The sequence below is a fragment of the Electrophorus electricus genome, chromosome 10 (assembly GCF_013358815.1).
Source record: "Electrophorus electricus isolate fEleEle1 chromosome 10, fEleEle1.pri, whole genome shotgun sequence".
Classification (NCBI taxonomy): Eukaryota; Metazoa; Chordata; class Actinopteri; order Gymnotiformes; family Gymnotidae; genus Electrophorus; species Electrophorus electricus.
Genome location: NC_049544.1, coordinates 6,610,114 through 6,619,563, shown reverse-complemented (window position 1 = coordinate 6,619,563; position 9,450 = coordinate 6,610,114). Strand labels below are relative to the sequence as shown.

General features: G+C 40.0%; 1 protein-coding gene across 12 annotated transcripts in view; it reads left to right on the top strand.

Annotated features, from left to right (window-relative positions):
* Window positions 1-1,302: 1,302 nt before the first annotated feature.
* Window positions 1,303-9,450, top strand: part of mef2d (myocyte enhancer factor 2d) — a 47,091-nt gene continuing 38,943 nt past the window's right edge. For 9 of the 12 annotated variants that reach the window (XM_035530856.1, XM_035530859.1, XM_035530858.1 and 6 more), the window contains exon 1: window positions 1,835-2,055. The gene's annotated coding sequence lies outside the window, so the exon portion shown is untranslated. Of the gene's footprint in view, window positions 1,482-1,834; window positions 2,056-2,269; window positions 2,569-9,450 lie in introns of those variants that run through there. The other 3 variants (XM_035530850.1, XM_035530853.1, XM_035530852.1) reach the window with 3 other exon arrangements.

The window sequence follows — 9,450 nt, the reverse complement described above, 5'->3', positions numbered from 1 at the left end:
CTTAGGATAAATGGGAAACAAAATAGAATGAAATTAGCAAGTAATCTTTATTATTATTTGATTACTCTAACTTGAAAATTGAACAAGTATCAAAATCGGTGGGTTTTGATAGGATGACAGACCAATAAAAGAAAGGATGTCAGGATTAAATACAATCAAAAATGTAGGCAAAATCTTTTTATGGGATGTGGTTGTAGCTCAAAATTTGAAGGAGCGGACAATACAGTATATGTGATAGCGAAGGAAGATAGAAAGAAATGCATGGTTTAATGGGGCTTATTTGTATTAAATACACAAGTCAAGAGTTCAAGGCATAGAGAAATCACTGGGTTCCCATGGGATGATGGAGGAATTAAAAATGGTTTGGGTAAAAATCGAAAAAACTGATGTCTATTGGTTGTGATTGATGTCTATAGAAGGGTATACCATTTAAATTAGGCCATTTACTGGTCATACCCACTTTAGAGTAAGAAGACACTGAAATTAGTGTTGATGTACATTGAATAAAAAGCAAGAAAGCAAGACATGGAAATAAAGGATAAAGTAATAGAATGAGATAGAATGAGAGGCTAATGAGATAGTATGAGAGGCTAATGAGGCCCCATATACTTTGCATCAGTTGTCATAATTTCCTCAGCAAATCTGGTGGTTTTCACTGAAACAGTTTCAATAGTAAGAATTCTGGAGACCAATGTCCTATGGAAAGAAAAAAGAATTGCTGGACAAAGGGGATAACAAGAGGACTGATTTTATTCTAGTTTATGGTTGTAGGTTCAAAATTGGATAACAACAGAAATGTGTGATTATGATGATGATGATGATGATGATGATGATGATGATGATGATGATGATAATAATAATAATAATAATAATAATAATAATAATAATAATAGAAAAGGAGAACAGCAAAAGAACAAGTTGGCTTCGGGAAGACAACTGAATCATATCCTAAACAACCTTTAAATGCCACTTCAATAACCACCCAGTTTCAACTGTGACTTGGCAGTGTGTGTTTGTATAGCTGTGTGGTGAAAATATGGCACAAATGAAATCACATTTCATACAATTCTCTGGATCTACGCGTGTGGATACACATCGATATATAAATCTAGGCAGTCGGTTTAAGACAACTGCTTAAGTAGGGTATCGGTTCATTAATTGCCTGAGTGTTGTCAACTCTAGTATTTAATATCGCGACCGCATTACTCTGTAAACTCTGTATCTGGTTGTTGTATCCCTCCACGGCAACGGACTCGTGCTTTACGTCATTTTCGTTGAATATTGCTCCTACCCAGATTTGTTTCACTTCGATTCACGATGTCATCTCCTTCATAGTAAGGACAATCAACATTTAGAATTCATTCGTATGGTACTTTTATTTATATATTTTGTTCAACGAACACTATCCAGACTACAGTGAATTCTTCTTTAGAAAGACATGAAACCTCAACGATATTCGTGGCTCTGACAAGTTATTAAAGGTCTGGTGCGTTTGATTACATTACTGCTTTTTCATGGGTAGACATATTTTAAGTGTTCACAGTGTTTACGCCACCGATAAAAGTAGTAATTTGTATACATGAACATTACATTTTTGAAAATTGTATGTAATTTTAGATTATTTTTTTTAAAAATTATAGAGGCGGATGAATACCAGGTAGCGAATGCTTAAGCGTGATCTTTCAAGTCCTTCCTATTTCACCTTAACCCTCGCCTACCGATTTTGCTTTTGCAAGTAACAGTAGCATTTCGTTTCATTTGATTGGTCGAAACCGACTAAAGCCCACCTCCTATTGGCCATCTACATGTCCATCATAAAGCAATGCCAATCATGGTAGATAGGACACCTTGTACAGTGTATCATTTGGCTGAACAAGCTAGCTAAACAATTATCTGGCACATCAAGGGGGAAGAGTTTAGTAAGTTAACTGATGCTGACTTCGGTTTACTCTTTTAATGTTCAATTTTGATTTTCGTTTTATTCATTACGAGTATATCCAGATCTTAGGAAATCTCGTCGGTACCTTACAGATGTGGATACAGTAGCTACTCTGGGTAAGTGCCTCTAGCTAGCCAGTCAGTAGTAGCTAGCTGGTTATAGAGGTAGATTAGCTTCCTTTGCTAGCTCTTCTTACATTTCATGAATAAAATTTGCTCGCCGCTGGTTAATTTTATTTTTTTAGTTATAGTTAGACTCTCCATCATTAAGCATCAAATAATTGTCCTATCAATGTGAAATAATTTTGCCGATGTTCTCTTGCAGTAGAACACAGTCCAAAATGGAGGACTAGCTAGCTAGGCTAGGCTCGCTAACGTAACTCGCTCAAGCCTGGGTCGGCATTATATCGGTTTTCTTTCATGTTCGCTGCTGTCAAGGATATCTGCAACCCAGTTAACCTAGCTAAGTGCTCAAAGACACGTAGCGACAGCTAGCTACTTCTCTATAAACGCGTATTTTAAGGGACGAATGGCCGTTAACAGTTCTGCATACTGAACGCTTGAAGCGAAACCCGGGCTGTGTTGTCTTTTCATGTGCGCAACAGTGGCGACAGTCGGATGTCAGATTTGGTACGTAGTCCTGTCAACATGACCGAGCTTTCCCCGTCTTAAAGAGCTTTCTGTGGTTGGACTCATTAACTCATTTCCGATTTGTCCTAACTATCATGTTTGTAATTGTCAAATTAGTTGCGTAGTTATATAAATAAACGTGAACTATAGCTGGATATAATGACCAGCCGTTCTTGTTTCAGAGACAATTCTCTGAGAATTGTCTGCAAATGTCAGCTAGTGTCCAAGCAAACGCAACGCTGATGCAAAGCTTGGTTGGACCGTCTCGCAGGCCACCTTTTAACAGGATTTACAGCAAAGTTGGTGTTGCTTACGCAGAGCTGTGACACCATCACTCACAGTCTTACGCAAGAACAACATGTGTTTAGTGTTTACGAAGTTCGTAAAACCTGTTTAAACTTTGTCGCACTGCACTTTTGTCCGTCTTGGCGTCTGGCAGGCGTTTTTCATTAAGTCGAAGTGTGTCTCTACTGAGTCAGGCTAGGCGTTGTGAGATGCTGTGTGTTTAGTGTGAGGGCTCTCGCTGGCTTTTCTGTTATCCTCTTCTGTTGTTGTAACTCCATTGCCCCCAGGCACCAGCTATATCTGAGGTGGTAATATTTACACAACTTTACCCCACGTTTTTTTTTTTTGTTTGTTTGTTTTTGTTTTTTGTTTTTTTTTGCAGCTTTTAATACCAGTCATTTTGGATTTTAATGGCTTTTTTTATTATCAAACCATACTCATTCGGAGCTGACCCCCTCACTCATGCAGTCAGGTAGTGTGCATTGTGGTTCGCAGCAGGTTGTCACATGGCGAAAACTCTCTCTGTAAAGACCCAGTCCACGTCCTGGCACCCACCCGGAGTGCTGGCGAGAGATATAGATCAGACCCGGATTCAGTGTTCTTTGCTGCATACAAGCATGCCTTTGATGTTTTGGGCTTTTCTGGTGTCTTGAAAGGTTAACCATAAAATGCATTTTAGATTTTGACCCTGTTATTGGCAAGCTCTGCTTTGTATGAAGGTATGTGTGTGAACTGGATGTTGTTAATCATATCAGTCAGAGAAATGTAGAAATATCTCACTACTTTTGCCTGAATTAATCTACAGCACACAGACCTTATAAGTTACAAATGCTGGCATGGAACCAAGGCATTAACACATGCGATAAGAGTGCTTGATTTACCAAAACACCCGTGATTCATTGCCGATACAATTGGCAAACAGGTGGTGTTAGTGCTGCTTCAGTTATTAGCAGTGCCTTAATTACATACTTTTTTTATCGCATCTACATTTTGTCAAGGCATATTGGCTCCCAGAAACAAGCTGTTGGCATGTTTCTTTTTTTTTTTACTCTTTACACGTGTGAAGATGTTTAGTGAAAATTGAGTGGGCCATGCTGTTTTCACGTTGTTCCTTAGTGTGTCATATGCAAAGCCAAAATGGCTAATCCACATGTGGGAAATAAGCGATAGTCGCCTCTGAATCCCTCATATATGTTGTTTATTTGTTCATTTAAAATGAGTTCTGGTTCCTTTTAAAGCAGGAATTGAAATTGCTATTTTCCTGGTAAAAAACATATATTTTTGCATATTGTGCCATTCCAATTCTGGAGAATGTGGGCTTTTTAGTAAACATACCAACTTAGCCTCTGTTTTCTCAGTACTAGTTAGTGCTATTTTGTGCAAAGAGGATACATCACTTTACCTGGGAATCCTACTGTAATAGTGTTTGGGAATGATTGTGTGAATAACCTGAACCCTGTGAAGCACCATGCTGTTATTCCTCCCATGCTTACATTTGAACATCACAAGGTGGCCCTTGTGTACTTATTGCCAACAATCACTTGTGTACTTATTAGGGCGGCACAGTATGATTTACTGTCTAGCACAACATTTGGCCTTTACATTGCTGGCTGTAATATTCAAATATGCAAATGCAAGCTGTGTGGCTGTTGTAGTATTTACTGGCTTACCTTCATAGGGGCTTTTGACGATTTGAACGAGACTCATTGGCCTAGAGCTACAGTACCATCTGCTGGGGAAAAGCTTAGTGTAGCTGGTTTAACACTGCTTATTTCACCCCGTCCAATTCAAAATGGCCTCTGTGTCAGCATCGGGTGTGCTGCTGACGGATTAGGGCCGGAGTTCCTACGTACCATCTCTAATCTCTTCTCTAGCAGGGCTCGTAATTGAGTCATCATGATCTGAACCAGGGGTTAAACATCTATTAAGATAATGAGCAGAGTGCAGTGTGCAGGACCAGGCGATGGACCTGCAGTGCCACAGAGGAGTGTCGTCACCACACAGGATTAGAAATGGCCTTTTCTCTGCCACTTGGACTGCCCGTGCCAGTTCTTATGTTGGATTAGAGTGTAACAGAAGTGCTTTTGTGGTGAGTTTCACACTTGCATGGAACAAAGTTTAGTTTCAGGGTTTAGATGTTGACATGTCTGCATTTCATTTGTGGTTTGTGTTGTTTTTACCCTACACTGTATGTAGGGGTGGAGGTATCACTACCTTTTATGATTGAATGCAGTGTCGGTGTGGTCCTGCTTCAGCATTGTCCTTATTTGCACTGTGTTAACATTTGTAATGTATGATTGCATACACAGTTGTTACTTTTCACATTTTACCCAGGGTCTGAGCTACAACGAGGTTGTATGATTTTTGTGAACAGGAGAAGCTTCTTACCTGGTTACACATTTTGTCACAAGTTTTAAAATTGAAAACAAATTATACACACACTGTGTTCCACAAAATTTCTGACCTTTTGGAATCACCAGTTGATTCTGAGTATCGGTATGAATACTTGTGGTGAACAAGCTAGCTAATAACCTGTAAATACATAATTAATAATCTCTGTTAGATGATTTTGTGAAAATGCTAAAATGCCAAATGTGTCATTTAATTACCTTGCCGTAAGATGACACTTGTTTGACTGAGTACTTCATTACCCACTGCAGTACTAATAATGTGGAGAGCAAACATCTGTCATTTTTTAAAAAGCCTTTCTGCCTAAAATGGTTCTGTTTAATGCTGGTCCCAGTTAAAGCCAATATTTGAAAGGAGTTGTGGAGCAGAGGAGGAATTTGGAAAATAACATTTGTTGATCATCTGGGCTCAAGATATATGAATGACTACACTAAATCTGTCTTTGTGAATGGCTACTTTAATGAGGCCTCTATGTCCATATGTATTTTGAATCTTTGTAACTCCTTTAAAAGATTGGACAAAAGTTGTTTTGTTTTGGTTTTTTAAAATGAAATGTACTTCTGTCTGCTCAATATATTTTTTAAGAATATGAAAAATGTAAGAAAAATCCACCCTCACTCTACCTTAAGGTAATATATGAGTACTGGAGAGTACCGGAGCCATGACCTACATTGGCTGCCTGTCTGTAAAGTACATGTGAGAAAATTGAAGTGAACTTCCACATTTTTTTCACTTCTGGGCTCTAGGGGTGTACAAAGGCTAGTTATTATTTCTTAATTGTTAATGCATTTTGCCCTTTGCAGTACTGAAGGCTGTAATGCACAGATGACCCCTCTGACAAATATTCACCTTGTTTCTCTTGTGCACTATTAGCAACCTCCGAAACAGCATTTCATTAGCAAGGACGTGTTGCTCACAGAAGGATGGCGACTTTAGAAATAAAGACGTACAGAGATTTGAAAACCACTTTAGTGATGCCTCCATGCTCACAAGCTTTTTGGAAGGGTCACCGGAAGAAAGCAGCTTTCACCGAGGAGCACATTGGAGGCCCTGGAGTTTACTGAAACCAAAAGAAAAAAAACCCAAAGAAAACAAATGCTGTCATGCTTCCTGTAAAATATGATCTGGAAGCTTTGAGACTCTTGTTCTGCTTTGCTGCCACTGGTCCTAGGGCCCTCAATGACAAATTTAATCCAGATAGTAATCCAAAACACACATCAGAATTCACAGAAATGACTAAATAGAAATCTACACATTGCTGTGGCTATTACTATGTCCGCGCAAGCCCTCGTTAAACTGTGGACTGAGCTGAGGCGAGTTGGCTGTAGGTAAAGAACTGCCAGCCTAAAGGATGCAGAAATGTTATGTATTGCAAGATGGGCTGTTATTCCCTTGATCTCTTCAAGTGTGATCACCAGTCTGATAAGGTCTTATGGGAAATATAAAGTATGATATTTGTGTGTTTGTGTGTGTGTGTGTGTTTTATAATTGAAATAATTGAAGAAACACTTGTGTAAGTTAGCCCCTTTGATGCTTTAAATACATTTAAGACTTGCTTTTTATGTTCTTTTCTGAGATATAAGTTAAAACTTGAACAAGCTGAAAATATCTCTGCATGTTCACATTCCATTGGAGACTGTTGTATTAAACTGCATAAAATAATGAATCTACCAAACATATTGTTAAGACACCTTTATGTAGAAAACGGGCAAAAACATGCAAAAAGTACATAAAAAAAATATTGAATTATTCCCGCCCTGCTTCTGTCCCAGGTGTCCTGGACAGCAGAGAAGAAAGAGCAGAGAATCTGTAGGCGCTCCTACGATTAGAAATTCACGGGTGCCATCCTGCCTCTTTGAGGCTTGAAACTTTCTGGGCCAGTGAAAGCAGGCCTCTTGTAGTAGACACCCAGTACACCCCGAACAAAAATGAAATGGCACAAAAATTCGGATCCTACAAATCCAAATATAGCCAACCATAGTGCATAGAACTAGCGACTCTCTTGTTTTGTTTTGGTTTTTTTTCCTCACCCTCTTGTGCTTATTAACAGCCACCCAAACAGGAAGTTCTGGTTAAGATTCAGAGCCTGGCATCGTTTGCTGCTACTATATGATGTTTGCTGCTATTGTGATGCCCGTGTGTAAAATCTTTAAACGTAATTTGCAAGCATTTGTACATACATGAGCTGTGCTAGTGCATTCTGTCCTAATCTTTATATGGTCTTAATTAGTCTAGTTAAGGTGGTGTTATCATGGTCACTAAGATGTGTGCGTCAGAGGTTAAACTGATAGGTGAATTGTGTGTTGGCTCTTTTAAATACTTTATAGACATCTTAAGTGGCACTTTTCAAATCGTTAAGTACCAGCAGTTCTTTGATGTCAAAAACTGAATCCTTTTGACGTGAAGGACAGCCTATGAGAAGCTAAACCATGGAGGCCATCAGACAGGCAGCACCGGCATAGCTGCTGTCACTCAGGGCTCTCTGCGTTTGAGCACCGGCAGGGCAAGACATGTCACTTCCACTGGAGGAGCGACAAGCCGGCGGGACGGGGCTACAGTGGCGTGAGAGCAGGGGTTGGCCATCTCTCCTGCACAGCTGAAACAGCAAGTGCTCGGGCCAAGAGCTGAAACCCTACACCCCCTCCCTCCTTCTCTCTCTCTCTCTCTCTCTCTCTCGCTCTCTCTCTCGTTCTCTCTGTTCCTTTGATTCAAGACCTTGCTAATTTTCTCTCTTTCCTACCTCTCCCCACCTGCTCCTAACGCCGTCATCATAAAGTATCAAACACAAACTGTACCATTCCATTCTCTCTTTCTGTCTGTCTGTCTGTCTCTCCCTCTCCTCTCCCTCCCTCCCTCTCCCACACTCTCTTCCATTTTAAAGCTGTACAGCTGCAGTAGATGGCCATCTGCACATACTGTCTCTGGCACACTAGAGTGAGACTCGCAGGCTGGGCTCTTCTCAGCGCTTGTGATGTAGGCAATAGAGAGTGAGCTGGGAAATATGCCAGCGAGCGAGGAGGAAGAGAAGAAAAATCCCCTCGTGTTTTTTTTTTTTTGTTTTTTTCTCCCTCCCCTCCTTCTACAGTGACACACTTTGGTGTGTTTTTGCGTGGGGGTCGGTTGTGGATGCGTGCGTGCGTTCGTTCATGTCAGCACGCACGCTTGGTGTAGAAGGCTGTCCTGAATCAGCACGGGTCCAGGGACGCACCACGCGACGTCCCTTTACAAAGGAAGATCTAAAAAATCAGGGGGCGTAGATGACCGTGTTGATTCACATTAAACTGGCTCATCACTACACAGTGGTCCGGTTCTGTGCTTCATGTACATCATACACAACCGGGTCTTTTCACATATGCTTTTCTATTAATTGTTTACGACATTTGAGTATGTGGAGCTATAGTACTGCCTGTTTACTTGGTGGGGGGGTGTTTGATGGTCAGATGCTTATTACATTTCTGCTGTAGATCCACATGCAAGACACCTTGCGACTCAGTAACCACATTGAACATATTCAGTCTCAAACAGAATCACAAATGTTGTTGTTCATATTTCAATGCGACATTATTTGCCTACCTGTGAGCAGTTCTGTTTCTTTCAAATAAAGGGTTCTCTTAACAGACAGATTTTCACTTTTTATTCTCTTTCAAGTAGGCTAATTGATTAATGCTCTATAAAGTGGATAATTAAAATGTTAATCATCATAAAACATTTTTAAATACATTTTAAATCACTGTGTTTTCACAGTGATGTCATTTTAGTCGTTTTGACTTTAGTCTAGCACATTGCCTTTGGAAACGAAACAATGACATTACAATGCAGAATGCTTGCTTTAATATGAAGCTATTTAAAGCTTTGTTGGGTAAACCTTTTTAATATGAGGCTATTTACAGCTGTGTTGGGTAAACCTTTTTAATATGAGGCTATTTACAGCTGTGTTGGGTAAACCTTTTTAATAGGCTATTTACAGCTGTGTTGGGTAAACCTTTTTAATATGAGGCTATTTACAGCTGTGTTGGGTAAACCTTTCTACAAGCCCCTCCCCCTCCCCTTCCCTCCCACCTACAATTTAAGAAACTGAAAGTAATTGAACAACTCGAACAGTCCGAAGAACGGTCATGTTCACCTTTTGCTGGCTGTGCCGGTCATGCTCCCACAGACCTGCAGCGAAGACCCTTTAGGGTCTTTAGT